A 21046-nucleotide genomic window follows, 5' to 3' on the forward strand; every position below is an offset into this window, starting at 1 on the left:
ATGTATCCTAACTTACAACCCAAATGTTGGAGGTGTGGTAGTACTGATGCAACTTATTTTCATGTTTGGTGGACCTGTAAGAAAGTTAAAGCTTTTTGGATTGGTGGAACATTCAAAAGATTTTTAAAAAGAAGATAAAGTTTACTCCTCAATTATTTTTGTTGGGTATTTTTATAGATTTAGATGTTAATGAAACTATTTTAATGTTGAATTTAATAACCGCAGCAAGGTTACTTGTAGGTTTATACTGGAAGAAGGATTCGTTGATTACTTTAGAAGAATGGGTATTCAAGGTTTCTAATTTAGCAGAAATGGCAAAGATTTCTGCTTATTTAAAGGATCATACACAAGAAAAATATATTAGGATATGGAGAAGATGGATAGATTATATTCAGAATAAATATGGAACTTTAAAGTTCCATTTATTTTATGATTAAATTTTTTCTTGAAAGAAATAATTATTATTATTTATAGAATTTTATAATAAATTATTTATAATAGATTTGTTTATATTATTATGAAGTTAAAGTTTAGAGGGAGTTAAGGGTTAAGTATGAATTTGATTATTGTATAAATTTTTTGTTTTAAAAGTTATAGATTGTGTTTGTTTAGTTTACAATAACCCTGTATTCTGCTCCAGGAAGTGGGGGGGATAGGTGGGGGATAGGTGGGATTAAGTAGGTTAGATAAACAGAAATGTTAATGTATAAAATAGGTAGAGGAATTTAGAGAGAGATGCCGCTTGGGTATCTCCCCTGAACTGTATCCGAAGAGGGATGAGAGGGGAGGAGGAAGGGATGGAAGGAAGGGATGAGGGGAGAGAGGAGGAGAGAGGGAGGAGGGAAGTAAGGAAGAAAGGTAGAGAGGGCGGATACAGTGGGGGGGGGAGATGGACGAGCGACACCTAAGGTTTTATGTATGAATTTATTTCAAAGGTATTTTTTTATAATGTATTGAATGTATCAAATGTATTGAAAAATGAAAAAAAAATGAGCAAAAATGCATCTTGCATTTAAATCATAGTCTTCCATATTTATAAGGCAGGAATACTCTACCTGTGGCTTTCCAGATATTGCCAAACCATAATTCCCATAATTCCTGAATCTTAGCTATTATTTGAGACTGCTTACCATAATACTACTTTATATCTGTAGCACATGGTAGTTATGCTTAATATTGTATGTTTTTTTCTGTGTGATGTGTTAAGAATTATTCTAAATGCAATGACATAAAAATTTTCTATCCTGAACAACTAAAAGCCAAAAGAAGGAACTTTGGTGTATGATCATATCAAATGACTAAAATTTCTGTTGTGGGGCTTCTTGCATTCTGTACCCCAACAATCCATATGACATATCTGTAGTAGATGAAAATTATGCTATTTTGAAAAAGAAATCTAAGAATACTAATTGTTCAGTTGCCCTCCCTTATTCCAGTCCAAGAGTACTGTAAAAGGTACTTCATTCTTCTTGGTAATTGAAATTATTATGAAAACATGTTAGAGAATTTTAATTTCTCTAACTGGTGAAAAATAAATCAGAAGCTCTCACAGTTGACTGCATTTAGCTGATTCAAATAATTTTATATTTATATAAAAATATTTACAATACCATTCTTCTTTACAGCAACATAGCTTAACGAAGACTTCTTACAGAGACAGACATGAGACTAGAAATCAATACTCTTTTTGCACAGACTCAGTAGCACTTTCTTCCCATTGGCTGACTGAGTTACCACATGACTCTTCCTGTTCATGAATATTCCAACACTCCTCCCTTCATGACAGGAAGAGACATCAGACCTATTAACTTAATACATTCTTTAATTGTGAAAAACCTTGTGCCACTAACCTGGTCTTATACTGTATATCATTATTTGGCAATACCTTTTTCTTATATACCCACTTACAACCCACAGCTTTGGTACCCTGTGGCACAGTCACTGATTTAAATACTTCATCTCTTTATCCATGACCTCCTTCCATTTTTCTTCTTCAGCTTTTGGTAATGCCAACACTTCTTTATAACTTCTTGGCTCATACTACACATTGCAAACCTTTACTTTGCTGGCAGAATACCTGTCAGGCGGAATTCCTTTATTACATTGCTTTGACCTACGTGGTATTAACTGCTCCTGTGTCTCAAGTCTTTCTGGCTTCATGTCTTGTTCAGCCTCTCCTCCCTGAACATGGACATCTTCAATAATGATTTTTTCATCATTAGATGAGTTATTGTCACTAAACAGATCACCCTCATTAAATGAGACATACCCAGAATTTGCATTAATTCTGCCCCAATTTTGTTCTGCAAAATTAGCAGACCTTGAAATTATAATTCTCTTACTTCCATCGCTAAAGCGATATCCTTTTGACCCTGGCTCATAGCCCACAAACCTGAGCTTTCTTGCCTTTTGCTGTCCCTTTCTTCTGATTGTTTTTGGAATATGTACCCATGCAGTACTTCCAAAAATTCTCAAATGTGCCAGTGATGGCTTTCTCCCATATAGAATGGCATATGGAGTATTATTAATGGAGGAACTCCACAGCAGTCAATATGGCTTCTCCCCAATATGACCTGCTCAAACCAGAATCCTCCAATAATGAATCTTTCATTGTTTGCAAAACACCATTCCTTCTTTCAGCTACACCGTTCTCTGCTGCTGTGTAAGGATTTGTACGTCTGTGTCTTATCCCCAACTGCCCCAACCATTGTTGGAATTTAGTTGACATAAATTCAGTACTTCTATCAGTTTGCAACTGACACACTTGTTGTCTGTACCTTCTCTCTACTGTTTGAATTGTTGTAGCACCTGTCTTTGCTCTAAGCAAATAGCAAAATGAATACCTGCTATAATCACCAACAATTACCAGTGCATATTTTGCTCCTCCCAACTGGCTTGCATAGGTCCCACCAGATCTGCATGGACCAGCTCTAGAACTCTTTTTGTTTGTCTTGTGCTATATTTACTAACTGGGAATGCCTTTGACTTTGATGCTTTGCATACTGCACAGTCCAAATATGTTTTGCATCCCTTCAAATTTAGCCCTTCTGCAAAACCTTGCATTTGCTGCAAAACTTTAAAGCTTGCATGGCCAAGTCTTCTATGCAGAAGATGAACACATGAATCATGCTCTGCAACATTCTTAAATATATGGGAACATTGAACCTTTTGTCCCTGCAATACATATAGATTATCTTCCTTTATGCCTTCTGCACAAATGTTCCCATTCCTTTTGATGAGACATTTCCCATTTACAAAAATGACCTCAAAATCTTGTTTGTCTAAATTAGACACAGTTAACAAATTATGTTTCATCTCAGGTACACAAAGCACATTGGTAAACTTTGATTCCAAATATGGAATTTTTACATCGCCGTTTCCAATGACTTTTGCTTTCTGGCCATTTGCCAAAGCCACAGCTTCTTGTGCTACTGTAACAAACCTGCAAAATAATTTAGAGTCATTAACAATTGTTTGACTTGCCCCACTATCTATTAGCCACTTGTCTCTGTTGTTGCTATTGCAAACTTTTGCAATACCAAAATGTTCCTTTTGCAAAGCAGTCCTTTTTCTTTGCACAAATGTCTTTTTCTGCAAACAATTCCTCTGCAAACAGTTTCTTTGCAAATGTGTCTTCCCTCCACAAATGTAGCTCTCTGTTTGCAAAATCTCTCTTTTGTTGCAATTTGGTCGGTCCGATCTGCTTGTTTCTTCTCCTCTGGAGACTTGCAGTCTGGACCCCCTCCTTAGGAATTTCTCCTCCTCGTGGCTGCTTCTAAAATTGCGTTTTTCTTCTTCATTAAGCAAACATGCCTTTAAAGCAGCGATTCTCAACCTATGGGTCGCGACCCCATTTGGGGTCGATCGACCATTTTTCGGGGGTCGCCAAAGGCGGTGATCCGCCATTTTCTCCCCTCCGGGGGCGGCGCCATGCATGCGCGCTGCACATGGGGGCGGTGCCGCGCATGCGCGCTGCGCATGGGGGCGGTGCCGCGCATGCGCGCTGCGCATGGGGGCGGTGCCGCGCATGCGTGCCGCGCATGGGGGCGGTGCCGCGCATGCGCGCTGCGCATGGGGGCGGTGCCGCGCATGCGCACCGCGCATGGGGCGGTGCCACGCATGCATGCTGTGCATGCGCATAACGTTTGTGTGACGGGGGTCGCCGTCACACAAACGTTGAGAACCGCTGCTTTAAAGCCTCAAAATTTAAGTCTTGCTCTTCTTTGCATTCAAATATTGCAGAAACTGTGTCCCAGGTTTTATCTAAACTATTCAACACCAGTAAAACCTTTTGGGACTCAGGGAATTTAATCCCACATTGTTCTAAGTCCAAAAGTAAACTTTGCATTTTATTTAAATGCTGTTCCACAGATTCACCTGGTTGCAAACAGGCCCTGTAAAGTTTTCTTGATAATTGCACTATGTTGCAAGCAGAAACATTCACGTGCACAGCTCTCAATTTCAACCAAATCTCCTTTGCAGTCTTTAAATTTGCAACATTTAGAAATTGTTCATCATCTAAATTCAAGATGAGAAAAGCCATTGCTCTATCATGACTTTTCTGATCACTTGCTGCAAACACTTGTGGTGGATTTTCTACAATATACCACAGCTCTTTAGCTTTCAGCAAACATTCCATTTTTGCAGCCCACACAATATAATTCTTTTGGCCCAAATGAGGCACACAGCTTTCCTTAAATTCCATTGCAGCCATTCTGCTAATTCTGCCTTGTTCTTATACTTTCTAAACACAGGCAATTTCTTCCAGCTTTAAATTACAATGCAGTCCTTAGTAAGCTCTGGGCCCATAACCTGTTAGAGAATTTTAATTTCTCTAATTGGTGAAAAATAAATCAGAAGCTCTCACAGTTGATTGCATTTAGCTGATTCAAATAACTATATTTATATAAAAATATTTACAATACCATTCTTCTTTACAGCAACATAGCTTAACAAAGACTTCTTACAGAGACAGACCAGAGACAGACATGAGACTGGAAATCCAGCTCCTAACTCAATACTCTTTTTGCACAGACTCAGTAGCACTTTCTTCACATTGGCTGACTGAGTTACCACATGACTCTTCCTGTTCATGAATATTCCAACAAAACATAATATGAATTTGGAAAGAAATGAAATAGACAGGTTTTTTTTCTTTTCATTTCACCTTTGCACTCTCTACAGTTGTTGAGTTAAAGTTATAAGGATTTAAAAAGGCTGTTTAAAAATATAGTTGAATCAGAGATATTTTTTATCTTAATCTTGACTCTGAAAAAAGGATTACTTGGATTTTAAGTTCTGACTGTCAGATCCCCTCCAGAGTTATCTGACCAAACTTTGGATGCTCAACAACATAGCCACATTTGCAGTGTCCTGCCATAATTTGTCCACATTTTACAGCAAAATTGCACCCCTTATAAACGATTGAATCACTTAATGATTTTGGTATTCACCTGCAGATTTGTTTAATAACCATGTTGAGTCACTTAACAACCATCACAAAAAAGGTAAAATTGGGTCAGTCATGTGACCAACTGGTATTATGAATGTTATGACATGACCATAATGGGCAAGCTCTTGTACTGTTTTATGTCAAGAATCAGCTGTATGGACAAGACTTTTCCTACTTTTTAAGTTCATTCATATATATAAGCTGGCAATTTGTGACTGTCAGCCAACCATAAGTAAGCAAATCAACTTGTGTAGACAAGTTATATCATTTATGCTTAATTATAATGAAGTTTATGCATTGTGTTTGCCCAGTGGTCCTTGAAGTTGTCTTAGATAACCATCCATCCTATGACAATCTTAACTTGAATGGAATGAATAATGGCTCTAAAGCAGATTTTCAATACCCAGAAAATTGATGTGCCTGGGAATAGTATGCGTTTAAGCCATTTAAATAAGATATTTGCATATGCAGCATTTGGTTGTCTGTTAGTTACAAGTACCACAAGCTTCTGTAAATATGAATAAGTAGTGACACCCTAACATACTTACCCAATGCTCTTGCATACAATTTTATCTGTAGCCTTCCGCCTTCCTGGATATGTGTGATGTTACTATTTCAATGTTGCTGTGAAAATGCTCATTCCTAATGATAGGGGTGGGGAATGGCAGCATTGAAAAGAGTCTGTGCTTTGTATGGAAAAAGGGTGTGGCTTAGGAACCAAATGATGGAAGAAGAAAATGCTCTTTGTTCCTTAGATAAGTAATGCAGGTGCTTTTGCTAATTAGCCTTATTTGCTATTCAAAATGTAGGAGCAATGTAGTTACCCATAAAGGTAAGAAATATGTCATCCTGGAAAATTTAAGGATTGCTAAGATAGTTATTTACAGAAATAAACTGGTAAACTAATCTCTAGGGTTTTATTTTAATTTTTTTAAAAAAAAAATCCTTATTTTCCTTATAACCAGTTACTTTCCTTTGTTATTCTACTGCATTATAGTTATTGATTTTGTTTTATATTGGTTGGCATTTGTTTTGTTTTCTCGCTAAGCAAAAAGAAAATCAAATTGACATAAAATCTGTACTTTTATATCTGGTTCAAGTATTGTCATGTTTGTGTCATGTAACATAAAATCAATATCATGTGTCATCCATTCTTAAACAACAGGGATGAGACAAAATGGGAAAAAAAATCACATGAATCCAAAATATTGAGAAAATGAATACTTTTTCCATACTTTTGTCAAAGATCAGTTCAGAAAATAGACATGTGTTGAATTAAAGTTTTAGGCACATAGAAAACATATATTCTCTCTCACCTATCCTTACAGATATACTCTTATCCTCACAAATCCACCTTTTTCAGGAAATGAAAATGAAAGAAGTCTTAAGTAACAAAAAAGATAAACATTCACAATGGAATTAATACTGTAAAAAAAGTTACTGTGTAAATCAGGATTATAAATTCTTTTTGTTTGCACAAAGTAAATTGTAATGCACCTATAAATAATTACAAATCAGAAATGAACTGAGGATATTTCTATCCTGTTGTGCTAAATCCTCTTTAAATAGCCAAATTCTCTGCTTCTAACTTTCTTGAATATAGCATCTCCTCATTATCCTAAGCCACCATGCTTCCATTTTCATTTCAGTCTGAAACTGGTCCATACTGTGACTCATTGGCCTCAGTACTGTAGTCCCAATGGCTCATAATTTCTGAGCCATTTCCTCTCTTCCTCTTCCCCCTCAAATAAATTGGCATGTCAAGAGCTAAGTTTTCAGCAGAGTTTATCTGAATAAATAATTGAAGCACAAATCTCTAATACAAACTTTGTGATGTCCTCTCCTGTCCTGTCCTGCTCTGCTTTTATTTCAGTGGAATTCTTGCAATGGTGTTCTCTAAAATCCATAGAGTCAAAGAACAACAGAACCCATGGCTTTATGTTTCTTGAAAGAATGAATGGCATGTCTCATATGTTCGTTAAAAGTAAGCAAACAGCTTCATCTTACATTCGAAACAGAGTATTGTACAATGCTTGATTTTTGACTTCATGAAAACATAGAACTTTTTTTTTAAATAAAAAAAAGCAATCAACTAAAATTGAAGTTGTCTTTTTATTGTCACTTGGGTAATAAGATGCTACCTTTAGGCAAAACTCTTGTAAATTGAGTTGGAATCCAATAAAGATACATAAAAATAATCTCTTGTGCAGCATTTGAATGAAAAGATTGTATGGTGAAATACATTTTACAGGAGCCATTTCTTGTAGACCCCAAGATGTTTACCTGAAAAAAAGCCATAAATATGTAGAAGTGAAAAGGGACAAAGGCAGTCTCCTTTATGTATTGCTATCAAAAGGCCATTTGGAAATTTGTTAATTCATTTTGTTCCCTGGAGTATCTTCTTAACATACTTAGGAAGATCTGAGTTAAAATAGGTCAATATTTTTGTGTGTAGGGATGTCTGCATGCTTTCAGAAATGTTTTGCTCTGCATTTACCTTAAGGAGACAAGTCAGGTCAGGAATGAAGACATTCCTTACAGACACTTCAAGGTCTGTTTCTCTTGCATATTAACAGGATGGGAAGGCCTGAAAGCTTAGCTTTGGTACTGAGTTAATCTAAATAATTTCTAATTTCTGCCCTATAAAGTACAAATCTTTTTCGTTTAGGTAACATCCAACAAAGCCAATTATTTTAAGCCTCTAAGAAAATAAGTTAAATATGCTACAGGCTAAAATGGGATTGTATAAACCCAATCAAATATCTTTACGTCTTGGAAACCCTCCACCAGGATATCCCTCTTTGCTTTTTTCCTATATTGCACTTGTTTGCTATAAATTGCTTATCAGATGGCTATATGGAAAGCTGAGATGCTGGAAGTAGAATGTGACTTCATTGGCAGGAGAAGAATCAAGGAAGTGACTGCTGCTTTGTGATTAAAAGGAGATGTGGCGGTCGGTCTGAATTTCTGTATTTTAGGAAAGGGAAAGGCTTTTCCTTGTTATAATGGAGCCATTAACATCTATTAATAATGCAGACAGGGTAAGTAACTGGAGTTGGCACTCCCAAGGGATTGCATGAAACAGATGTGTAGTGTATCTTCCCGGATTTGATGGCTGCTGGGGTCGAGGGGATCGCTGTGGTTCCTGTTTATTTCCTCTGGCTGTGATTTTTTAATTTAATGCCTCTGTCTCCTGGCTACAGTGAGCCTGCTGTGAGGAGGGGTGTGTGTATATGCTAGAGCAATATGATGGTGGCATGCTGGTACTGCGCCCCATGCCTTAAAAAGGGTGCAGACTTTCATCTCGAGCACCTCTAACTGACTCTTTCACTCTTTCCATTTTTTTTATAGAGACGTTTGTCAAGGCAGGCGACATAATGGTTTCTCCTTTTGTTGCTGTCACAGAAAGGTAAGTGCCTGCCTCTTTCTGCCTAAGAAACACTGCTGCAGACCGGAGATAATGTAAAGAAGCTGGTCCCATCCAGGCTGGCTCATTTGACACATTGGCAGTCCGAAGAAGCCTGCAGGGAAATAGCCTTTTCTTTCTTTCCACAAGGTCCAATATTGCAGTTTAGATCAGTTTGTTTTGCCCTGAGAGCTGTCTAGATAGACAACAATGCATGGCAAACTCATTCTGTGTGTGTGTGTGTGTGTGTGTGTGTGTGTAAATGTGTGCCTGATTGTGTGTGCACATATGTGTGCAGGCATATTTTCTAACTACTTCAGGGTGAATAGTAGTGTAGGACTGGATTTTATGAAAAAGAAAAGAAAAATAGCTTCACTGGGCTTTCTTTAAAATTCAATTTGCACTTAGGAGCCTCGGTCATGAGTGCAGCTACAAAGGCTTTTGTTCTGAGCGCTAATTTTTAATAGACTGCATATAACAGCCATTATTTGCATGATTCGGCAATGGAGGTGTGTGGTTTAACAGATGTAAATGTCTATGGTTGGACACAGCTGGATGGTAGCATTGTTTAATGTCTTCACAGTATAATGCAGTGGAATGCATTTCCGGAGATATTATCAAGAGGCATATTTTAAAAACCTTGCTCCAGTCGCCATGACTCATTTGATCCCAGGCAGCAGGAAAATCATACTGAAAGTTCGAGAGTTCAGTGAAACAACTTCTTTAAAGGAGCAGAGCAATTTCAATATCTGTACACGCTATTGTGTTCACATCTTTTGTCTTAAAGCTCACTATATTTGGCATGCAACTATAGGGAAATATATTGGATGTCAAATAATGAAAAATGAAAGGGACATGGCTTGGATTTCTTTCTATTAAGATGATGCATAAAATATTTGCATTATATTATCGTTTTTTTTTTTAAAAAGGACTAATGTATAATTAAAGGCATAGTAGCCAGAGAATAAGGAATTGATATAATTTTCTATTTATTCTGATTGTACCTCCCTTTTCCTCTTGAATCCATATGTTAAAATTGTTTCTGTATAAGATTTAAAAAAATCTGTTTCATTATAGAGTCAAGTTTTTTCCTTTTAAATGTTGTAATTGTTTTACATATTGAATATTTTGCTCTCTATAGCTTTGTGCATATTTTTACAGTTTTTATCTGTAACATAATAATAAAGAATACGTGTATGTCATAGAAACATGAAACACTAAGAATCTTTGGAACATAAATGCAATTCTGACTGACAAGTGATAAGTATGATTTACTGACAAGTACTATTAGTAACATGAACAAGCAAGAAAATACTTATATGTATTTTTAAACTGTTTTAAATTGTTATGTCAGTTCTATTTTATTTTGAGTTTCACTGGTGGCTAAATTAATATCAAGACATCAGATCAAACCTATGCCTACTGGTAGAAAAGCTTTCTTACACTAGACTAAATATGAAAGAACAGTTATGAAAAATGAGAATTTAGGCAACAAAAAATAATAGAAAGTAGTATAATATAAGTGGTAATGAAACTTTCTTACTCATTTCTATAGATTTTCATAGAAAATAGAAAATATTAGCTCTTTATAACTTTGCCTCTAAAATTATTCTATTGTTTGGAAAATCCAGTTTGATACCATAAAGATTCAGGTATCAAGTAAAGAATGCATATAGCAATTTAAAACATTGGTTTTATTTGATGCAAAAAAAATATATATATTTTGCACCCCTCTGCAATTATAGACAAGATAGGTAAAAAATACTCCAGACTGATTATTCTGGTTTTGAAAGAAGATCAAAATTATTAACACATTTAATGCTGCTTTTTGTTGTTGCATTTTATAGCAATTTCTGTTTTGTTGATAGCAAGAATAGAATTCTGTGTACTTTTCTAATAATGAGGATACTTTTTATTTAAGCAAATATAAAAGTGAAAGTAGGTACTATATACCCACATCTTAAGATTTAAAGAAAATGTTATAAATTTAGTACTGAAATATAGTGAGTAGTAATGATTGTACCTGTTGATGTCTTATCATAGGTGACTTTTTAAAATAGAACATAAACGTAAATAAATATGTGATTTTATTTTATGTGTATGTAACACACCTATTGCTAGGTTATGCTTTATAGGAAACAAAGGGAATAAGTGCTTTCCTTTGTTAATATTTATCAACTTTTTTCATTAGCTGCTGACAATATTACTTGATGCGAAAATGTTTTTAATTATCTCCATACATTTAAATTTGGAATATACAAAAATTTTAGCATGGATCCAGTTTTACACAGCAAAGAGGATTACCAACTCTGTGATATTTTTTTACAGTGCATTCTTGTGCCATAAAGATTGAGTCCTTGTATATGCTGTGCATACATATTTAATTTGCCAGTAGAAAAAAGTGCATTAAAGTATATTGTGTTGTCACCAAGATAAGAATCTGCATAACTATGATACTATAAAATTTGAATTAGCTCTTCTGTTGAGAGTGTTAAAAGAAATAAATTATTGTAGCATACTATTCAGAATTCAGTCTCTCTCTATAAAGAGTGACTTATTTTTCAGTTGGTGATTTTCAGGTTTTTTTGGACAACTTCATAGTTTTGACTACAAGGAATATGCTTTCTATATCCATTTTTGAAGGCTGATGAAATAAAATCTTTCCTGCTTTTCATCCAAAAAATATGTAAAATGAAATCTCATGGCAGTATATCTATGCAAAATCATTAGGTGTGTTTAAAGTCATGTTCATCTTGCACACTCATATTCTTTGCTTGTCACTGTGATGTTTTTATTTGTTTTCTCTAGATAAATGCTTATACTGCCCAGTAATGTGGTATAAGTAGAATTGGTTTTATGTATTGGGGGGGAAAAAAAACTGTAACTGTTAGGTACATAGGAAAACTTTGGAGTAGTTTTATTGTAACCAACTGAGCCGTTAAACAGTGAAGCAGCAGTTTTCAGTTTACAGTTTTATCAAACAAGTGTGAGTTTCTCCTGGCTGTTCTGATGAATTAGCCAGCTGCTCTCATCTGTGGAAAGTGACTCAGGATGTGCATTTACGGTTTGCCCTTGCTCTCCCAACTAAATTGCCCCCTCAAAGGTAGGGCCATACCAAGTTATTTTTCACTTGGCTGAGGAATTCTGGGAGCTGGCTGAGGAATTCTGGGAGTTTAAGTCCACGAGTCATAAAAGAGCCAAGGTTGCCTACCCCTGGGCTGGCCCTACCAAAATAAATCCTGGTTTCTTTACTGGAATTTTTTCAGAATGTGTCTTAGAACTCTAATTTAATTTTCACTTCACTTCATTTACAGGTAAGTAGGGTGGCCAGAAAAAGGGGGTTCATTTTTCCTTATGCCCCTAGTAAGATTAAAGGCAATTCATCTCCTTTTGCATAGGCGCACTGAGAAACCTGAAATTTATTTGAAAGTATCTTACAGTACACCATGAAGACAATGAGAGGGAAACTCAATTTTCTTGTACTGCAGGGATAGGAATTCAACTTCTCTTGATCCATTCTGACTTTCCAAAAAAACCCACCCTATAGAATTACATGATTTTGAGACTGGTTGTAAACTGGGGTGTAAGAAATAAGACAATCATTTGAGGTAGCCACAGCAATGATGACTGGCTTCAAAAAAAAAAAAAAGCAGGCATAACCAAGCAATCAAAGCCTCTCTCCTTTTTAACACTACTTGAATACAGAAAGAGGTAGAGGGTTTGTTTGCATTTTGGAATCAATATCCATTGCTGTGGGTGCCTCTGCTGCTTGGTCTATTCTCGTATATCAAAATAATCTAGTACAGGGGTGTCAAACTCAATTTCACTGAGGGCCACATCAGCATTGCAGTTGCCCTTGGGGGGCTGGGTAGGTGTGGCCAGAGTGGGTGCAGCCTACTGGGTGGGCATGGATGGAGTGGGTGTGGCCTACTGGGTGGGCATGGCCAGTTCTACATCATTTGCGTCAAACGTGCCTGTGGGGGCCTGGGCAGGAGTGGGACAGATCTGAGGGTCTCTGGCAGAAGGGGGTGGGACCGGGACAAGTGCCAAGGCATGGTCCACTGGGGTAAGTGCCAAGATGGCCACCACAAAATTCTACATTGGTTTCCAGCTGGCCTGGGCCAGGGCCAAGACAGCGGGGGCCGTTCCCTCACTGTTTCCAGGATGGCTTCGCGGGCCACATGAAACCACTTCGTGGGCTGCATCTGGCACCCGGGCCTTGTGTTTGACATGTCTGATCTAGTATGTCCTGAAAGGAAGGAAGTGAAAAAGAAGATACCATTGGCCAAAATCTCTCCACTGACATGCAACAGCCATTGGCCTTTGTTGCCATTGTTTTGTGCAGTCTTCTCTAACAGCAATAGCATTTAGTTATATATCTCTCCTTAGTGCTTTATAGCACTCTCTGGGTGGTTTACAACTTTAGCATGTTGCCCCCCAAAATCTGGGTCCTTATTTTACTGACTTGGAAGGATGGAAGGCTGAGTCAATCTTGAACCAATCAGAATTGAACTCCTGGCTATGGGCAGAGCCAGCCTGCAATACTGCATTCTAACCACTGCTCCATCAGGGCTCCTGGATTATTCTGTAACAATTATTTCTAGAAATTGTAGCAGTCAGTGAATATATACTACCTGGGTGAAGCCGCAAGACTAATTGTTCTGCTAGTCAGCTTTCAACTTTAAAACATTTTCTAGGCAAGTTAGACTTTGTATATTTTAAAATATTTTATTCCATGTTTATTCAGATGAAGCCTAAAGCATTTTAAAATTTTATAATAGTAATAATATTACAGAAATAACATGGGTCACAAATAGCAAAAATTCAATACTTTTAATTCAGTCATAATTATTTTCTGCTGTGGTTGTCTTTAAATTGACATGTTGGAGCCCATACTTTAAGAAATAGACAGACAAGAAAAAAATAAAAATTGGAGAAACCTAAGATTTTAGATTTAAATTTAATTTGCACTTAATTAAAATGTAAATTTATATTAATTGAAAACAAAATGATTAATTCCCAAGTAATAATAACCTATTTTTCTTTGATATTAAAGTGACAATATTACAAGGCCAGTGAGTAGTATACCCCACATTTTTGTGGGACCATAAAAAGCCATCTTAAAAATATACCTAGCCAAATAATAGGTTTATAAAATAAACATCATTCTGATAAATGTCCCTTATTACATGCTTAGTCATGCAGAATAATGATATAAAAAAGTAATTTTTCATAATATAGTAGCACAACTAAAACAGTAAACACAGATCACTAGGATCATTACGCATTATAAGAGTGTAGCCTCAAAATTACGGCTATCTTAATCTGACTCCAACATAGCCATAAAGATCAAAGTAAGTTTGTGTGTCTAGCTGATGCAGAATTAAAGCAGTATGGAGGAATATTTCCTCTTATTTTTAAAAGATATCACCATCAAAAAAAGTATAGGGATATATGAAATGGTAATGAAGTCACCAGTAAGGATCTTCTTAGACATTATATGAACCCACAGAAGGGTTATTTAGAATTCCATGTGGGTGTTGAACCGAATAGGCAATGATATAAGAATTGAGAGTCAAAGAATAAACAGTTTTCTCCAACACTCTAAGGATGTGTATTTTCTCTCCCATATTTTTATTTCTGGTTATTCCAGAGGGGGCATTCCAGGAAAGTTCATATCTTTAGAAGGTGTACGGGGGCCTATTATAAGAGATTGGCAATAATATATGGATCCAAACAATAACTTCCAGCACTTCACAATGGCTGTTACTTATTTAGAAGGATTCCTGTTACATTGTCCCAAAAGTGCTTTTTCACGAGGCAACTGGACTTTCTTTTTTCTCTTTGAAGAAGTTTCGCTTCTCATCCAAGAAGCTTCTTCAGCTCTGACTGGGTGGTGGGGAATGGAAGGATTTATACTCCTTGCAAACAGCAGGCCATTTGCATTCTTTTAGTGGGTCATTGATGCTAGCTGTAAATGGGTGTGGAGCCTTCTTGGAACAGTTGAAAGGATTGTGTTGTAGATTGAGGATAGATGATGTTGTATCCCTCCCCCTCTGTTGAGAGAAGGCTGTTCAGTTTTGACATACTCTTTTAAACCAGCAGTCCTCTCTGTCCAAAATGTGGACATTGTCTTTTAAATACAGATGGAGTGCTGAATCTTGGCCTGATGGGTATGTTCTCCTCTGTTGTGCCATATGTTTATGAAATGGTTATTTTGTTTCCCTAATGTACAGATCTATACATGGCTCACTGCATTGTACTGCATAGACCACATTGCTCAGTTTGTTACTGGGTGTTTTATCCTTGGGGTAGACAAGCTTCTGCCTTAGTGTATTCTTAGGTTTGAAGTGTGCATGTATGTTGTGTTGGCTGAAGATCCTCCTGAGCTTTTTTGATATTTCTGCAGTGTATGGAATGACTACGTAGCTTTGCTTATTGTTGTCTTTTTCTTTTATGGAAGAGCAACTCCATAAAAAGTCTTTTTTAGGGATTTGATTGAGGCCCACTTGGGATAGGCACAAGTTCTGGGGGCTTCCTTGATGTGTTTTAGTTCTTTTTCTTTTCCATCTTTGCTGGTAGGCAGGCCTTGAGCTCAGTGGTATAAGGTTCTGATACTCCAATTTTGTTTTCCAGTAGGTGGTGAGAATCAAAATGTAAATATTGATCTCTGTGTGTGGATCTGTAAACTTCAGTGTTAAAGCTTCTGTCTCCCCTATACTGCACAGTCCAGGAAGACTAGATTATTTTTCTTAACATCTTCACATGTGAATTTGATGTATCTGTTCACAGAATTTATAGGCTTGGTGAATGCTTCCAATTGCTCTGTTTTGATCTTGATCTATGTTTCTTCCATATACCTATACCAGTGAGTGGGTGGAATTCCTGTGAAAGAGTTTAAGGCTTTGGTTTCTACCTCTTCCATGTAGAGATTGGTCACAGTGGGGGACACAGGTGAGCCCATGGTGCAGCAATGTTTTTATCCGTAGAAACTTTCACTGTGTTTAAAATAGGTAATGGTCAGACAGCTTATACAGTTGCAATCCATTCCTCTCACCAGATAGAAAATAAACCAGAAAATTTCTATCTGAAACTAAATTCTATTTTTTGCTCTCTCTAAAAAATAGAATTCATAAATTAGTTTTTATTAAGAGATAAATTTAGAGCTTGGTATAGGATTAATTGACTTTTATTAGAGATCAAACACTTGCCTTCCCAGTCTTCTTTATTATGACCATTTGAACCATAAAGAATTATTTCTTTATTAGATCTCCCTGCCTTCTTTCTAAGAAGTCGAAATAGATTATATTATATTTCTTTGTACTGTATGTCTACAAAAAATTTCCTGTAAATTAGATTGAGCTGAAAAATTAGTTGGTCTAAAACGGGTGTCAAACTGTCGGCCCATGGGCCAGATACGTCATGTGGAAGCCACACCCACCCCATTGCCGGCAATGGCAAAAGCGTCCCGATATGTTGTGCAATGTCATGTGATGTCGTGAGTTTGACATGTCTGGTCTAAAATCAACCAGCACTATTCCATGGTGAGGAAGATTTGAACTAGATGTTTCTATCTTTATTAACTTATACACATTGGTTAAAGTTTTATGGTTTCCTCTTATATCGTCAATATAGTCACTGAGCGATAAGCTATCCAGAATCATTGAATGAGATGGGCAGCCATAAAAATCGAACACACAAAAAATAAAAAAATAAGGTGATACAATAAGATTATAAAATAAAGATGCTCTTGACTCATGTAAGATAATTTATACTTAGAATTCCAGACTATAGAGGCATAGCCAGTGTGTTATCTTGTCATTTGTCATAGCCATTGATCTATCTTGTCATTTTATTAAATGTCTATTTTTTTCAGGCTTTGAGAAACTGTGTTTAAAATTGCTTTTCCCTTTGTTTGCTTTATTGGATATTACTTATACTCCTATTACAGCAGTTAAGTTATCATGCACCAAAAATCATTCAGCATTTTAAATACAAAGAAGATAATGTGCCTTTCTGAAAAATGCTCATTGTGCTATCAGTTGGAGGTCAAAATGCCTGATTGTTGTATCAGCTGAACTGGTACCAGCACAATATTGTATCTTTGTTACTCTTGGGCACTTAGAAGCCAGTCTGTGTGTTAAAGGTTGAAATTTAGTGACAAAAGAAGAAAAGCTGAATCCTGCAACTTCTAAAAATTATTTTGTATTTTTTAAAATTTTCACAGCTAAAATATTTTGGATTCATTTCAGTTGTTTAACTATATCTCTGGCTCTATGAATTCAGGAATATTATCCATGTTATTTTAAGAAGTGTGCTATCTTAGCCCTAAGGCTAAGCTATTTCAACCTAGCTTTCAAAACTCATTAGGAGATTTTAACCTGGATCCAAAAAAATCCAGAAGTTACAGAAGTCAGAATTGGGTTCATGTATCATTGTGTGCCATAGTTTCTTTAAATTATGATTTGTTGAATAAAAACTCAGTATAATAGGTTCACATGTGACATTAAACCAAACCCAAAGAAATCACAAAACAGTTTAGTTTGCATGACTTTAGCTGATGTATGTGTGACAGTTAATGATCACATCGACCTTAGGAGTTTGGTCTTTGTGGTCATTAAACAGTCATTAAGCCAATGGTTACATGACCTGATTTGATTTTTCACCTGTTCTTTTACAACAAATGTAAAGGAAGCCATAATTGTCATTAAAGGAATCACATTGTCATTAAATGAATCACAAACAGTTCAGGAGCTATGGGATAAATGAGTATTTCTTGAAAAAACAATATCAATTATTTTTAAAAGTACTTTTGAAATCTTCAGTTTTAAATACTGCTTTATAACACAAATGTATAGCTTTAGTTATTAATATGCATGTGTATGCAGATTTTTAATTTAAAAATCCGACAATAATTACCTAAGATTGTTATAAAAACTGTTAGCGGTTCTAATTAATTTTATTAGAATGATTTATTAATTATTAATACACAAACGTTTTCTATGGTCTGATACTTTTGGAACAATAATCTATGAAAATGGTTGAATTATAGACCTCTTTGTGGCATTCCATATTATTAACATAGTATGTTGTGGATGTAGTATTTTATCCTGTTGTCTTTTTCACCATCCCTTTCCCTTAATTAAATGGCATCTTTTAAAAGATTAATCAGTGTTATTAAATAAAAAGGAAAAGTCCTTTGACAATAAATTTAATCTTGGCATCTATCGGGGCAATAAAGCATTTGGGACTATTCTGTCCTAGTATAGATGCATAATAGTTGGTGTGCAAGAGTTTTTTTAAACAAAAACAAAGGAGGGGAGGAAACTTCAAAAGCAGAACTGAAATCCTGCAGGCTGGTGTCCTCTTCAGAAAGAGGAACAGCTGCCTTTCTTCAATTCTTGTCCTTGCCAATTTAATTCGTGCTATAAGTACAGAGGCATTTCATTGACAGACATAAGCATCTCTCAGTGAAAAATCAAAGGAAAGCTGCCTTCAAATTATTTTCTAGAAAGTTCTTTCAGGGTCAGAGACATATTGGTGATATTAGATATCCACATCCAAGTGTAACATTCCAACAGGACCCGCCTGAACACTTAATCACTAGGTATTCTAAAATCAAGATTCTTTACAATTTAGAATTAACTTTGTTGTTATTTTACTGCAGAAATGAAGGAGTACATTCCTATAAAAGCAATCTAGATCATTTTTCAGTCCACAAAAAATAATGCATTTGCAATATAGAAAAAGTAAGAAAATCATCAAGTGGCTTGAGAAAGAAAAGTCTTTTTTTTAGGGAAAAAAATGGTATGAACACATTTGACTTAATTATGTGGAAAATACAATGGACAGAAATTATTCTGGTGTCTAAATCTTAATTCAGAGACAGTGTGCACAGTAGATTTCCAGTCATAAATAGAAACAGGTAGAGTGGATAATGATGTTGGCATGGCTGCTAGCTGTTATTGTCGTATACTGAGGGCCAGGCTTCTCTGAAAGCAAAAAGAATAATAGGATATTGCAATCAAGCTGTATTTACAAACTATTTAGATGCAGCATCAATCTTGTAGTAGAAAAATGCAGGTTGGATTATTGCTAAATGCATACTGTACAAATGAATTGCATGGAAAACAGTATGATTTACTTAGGAATGCACAGGTTTGCACTGAGGAAAATAATGCTTTTGATTATGCCAGATAAGAAGACAATTATGCTTATTTTGCTTTCTATTGGAAATGTGATTAACTCTAACTCTGAAGTAAGAATGCTGCACAGAAATTAGAAATACAAACCATCCTTTTTTTCAAGCAAAACAAAACATGGGAAGTTGCTTCCCTTGATATACACCAGTGTTTCTCAACCTTGACAATTTTAAGGCATGTGGACTTCAACTCCCAGAATTCCACAGCCAGCATTGCTGGCTGTGGAATTCTGGGAGTTGAAGTCCACATGCCTTAAAATTGTCAAGGTTGAGAAACACTGATACACACTGAGTAATGGATTCCCATGGTGGTTCAGACTCTTGTTTATTCCTGTATGCATTTCACCACCACTGCCACAAGTCATAGATCTGCAGTTTAGAACTGGTAAGAGATGGTGTTTGTCTTTCAGAGTTATAATACAGTATATTGTTTTTACTTAGATACAAGCTGTATAATTGCCCTGGGATAGCATGCAGTATATTATCCATAAGGTATGCAAGGTCAAGGAAACAATACCATGGGGGTCCCAGGAATTATCATAGAATCTTGAAACTTGCCAAGTTTTTCTGTATCCCAATTTACCCATATATAAGGCTTTCTTATACAAAACAGAATCAAGTATGAGAAACAAATTCAGCTCTTGATTTTCTCTAAATCTCTTAAATGACCATTCAGAATTAGAGCAGTGCTAAAAAAGTAACTTTACAACCAATCTTTGCATTTATGATATCACAGCAATCTGTGGTCATGTTACTGTCATTTGCGGGCTTCACAAGTCGTGGACACATGATGTCTTGCTTAATGTGGCTTAGTGACAGAGTTACCAGTCCCAATTCTGCCCTTTCTCATATTTGATTTTGTTTTGTATAAGAAAATTATATGATTGATATTTTCATTTTTTAATCTCTGCAAGAACAATCCTATTATGTAGGAGGCTGAGGGATAGGACAAAATCACTCCCAACAACTTCAGAAAATCAGAAACCAGCAGAGTGAGAGCAGGGAGCTTAAATGGTTTAGATTTAGCATTAAAGGAGGTAGTTTCTTGATTTTTCTCAGATGCTGAGTTGGCAGGAGATATGACTAAACTTACAGTGAAATCATAATGTCTATACATGTTTGAAACCTTTCAGCCTTTCTTTGTGCTTAAGGATAAGAGTGTTGCAAAACAGATGCATCTAAACATCAAAAATTGTATTGCAGTACTGGAAACTGTTTGGGTCTGTGAAAACCACAGAAAAGCTTGTGCGAAGTGTTCATTATTTAAGCTTTAGTTTATGTAGCTGCTCATTATTGCAATTGCTCTAAATCTCAATCTGCTGCACCAGATAGATGCTAGATCCCACTTATACAGCTGAACAGTAAAACTACCGTAGGATAAAATTTCATTTTTTTACTTTAAAAGAAAAAGAGGAAAAAAGAAGATTCCAATGAATTAAGAGAAAGTTTAGGAGCAAGCACAATGATGACATGTATGACCTTCTTCGAAGATAATAGCTGCTAATAATTATATGGATAGACTACTGAGAATGAAGGTGATTAATAAGAGGCAATATGTGAGAAATCAGATGAGTTTTAATCAGCTTAAAAGTAGGATGCACTCCCAAGAGAGGAAATTGTAACTGAAATCAGTAACCTCATAGCCTGAAACAAAAAGCATGGTCAGTGAAAACTAAACCCAAGAGTAAGAATCAAGCTTCATTCCTGCTAATGGAAAGCAATATGCTAGCACTTCTGTTGAAAATATGCCTACATTCTAAACATAATAAAGCCAAGAAAACACTAATACACCTTGGCAAAATGCCTTTTGAAGAATTTGCTCAAGTCTTTTCATGCTGTTTTTTTTATATAGGAAACAGTATAGTATTAAGATCTAGGTTGGGAGAAGGAAGGAATATTATGTATGTTTGCTATCTTGAATTATTTAATAAAGGCAGGATAAAAATTTAATAAATTAAACAATAACTAGGCAGTTCAGAAATGGTTT

At 35.8% G+C, this 21046-nt stretch overlaps 1 long non-coding RNA gene across 2 annotated transcripts in view; it reads left to right on the forward strand.

The window, feature by feature from the left end:
- LOC120305014 overlaps window positions 1-21046 on the forward strand; it is a 122551-nt gene that overhangs the window by 17999 nt on the left and 83506 nt on the right. For both annotated transcript variants that reach the window (XR_005555896.1, XR_005555895.1), the window contains exon 2: window positions 8804-8861. This is a non-coding gene — a long non-coding RNA (uncharacterized LOC120305014). The remainder of the gene's footprint in view (window positions 1-8803; window positions 8862-21046) is intronic.

This window comes from Crotalus tigris, unplaced genomic scaffold, assembly GCF_016545835.1.
Source record: "Crotalus tigris isolate CLP2741 ecotype Arizona unplaced genomic scaffold, ASM1654583v1 scf7180000017666.27876245, whole genome shotgun sequence".
NCBI classification, from domain to species: Eukaryota; Metazoa; Chordata; class Lepidosauria; order Squamata; family Viperidae; genus Crotalus; species Crotalus tigris.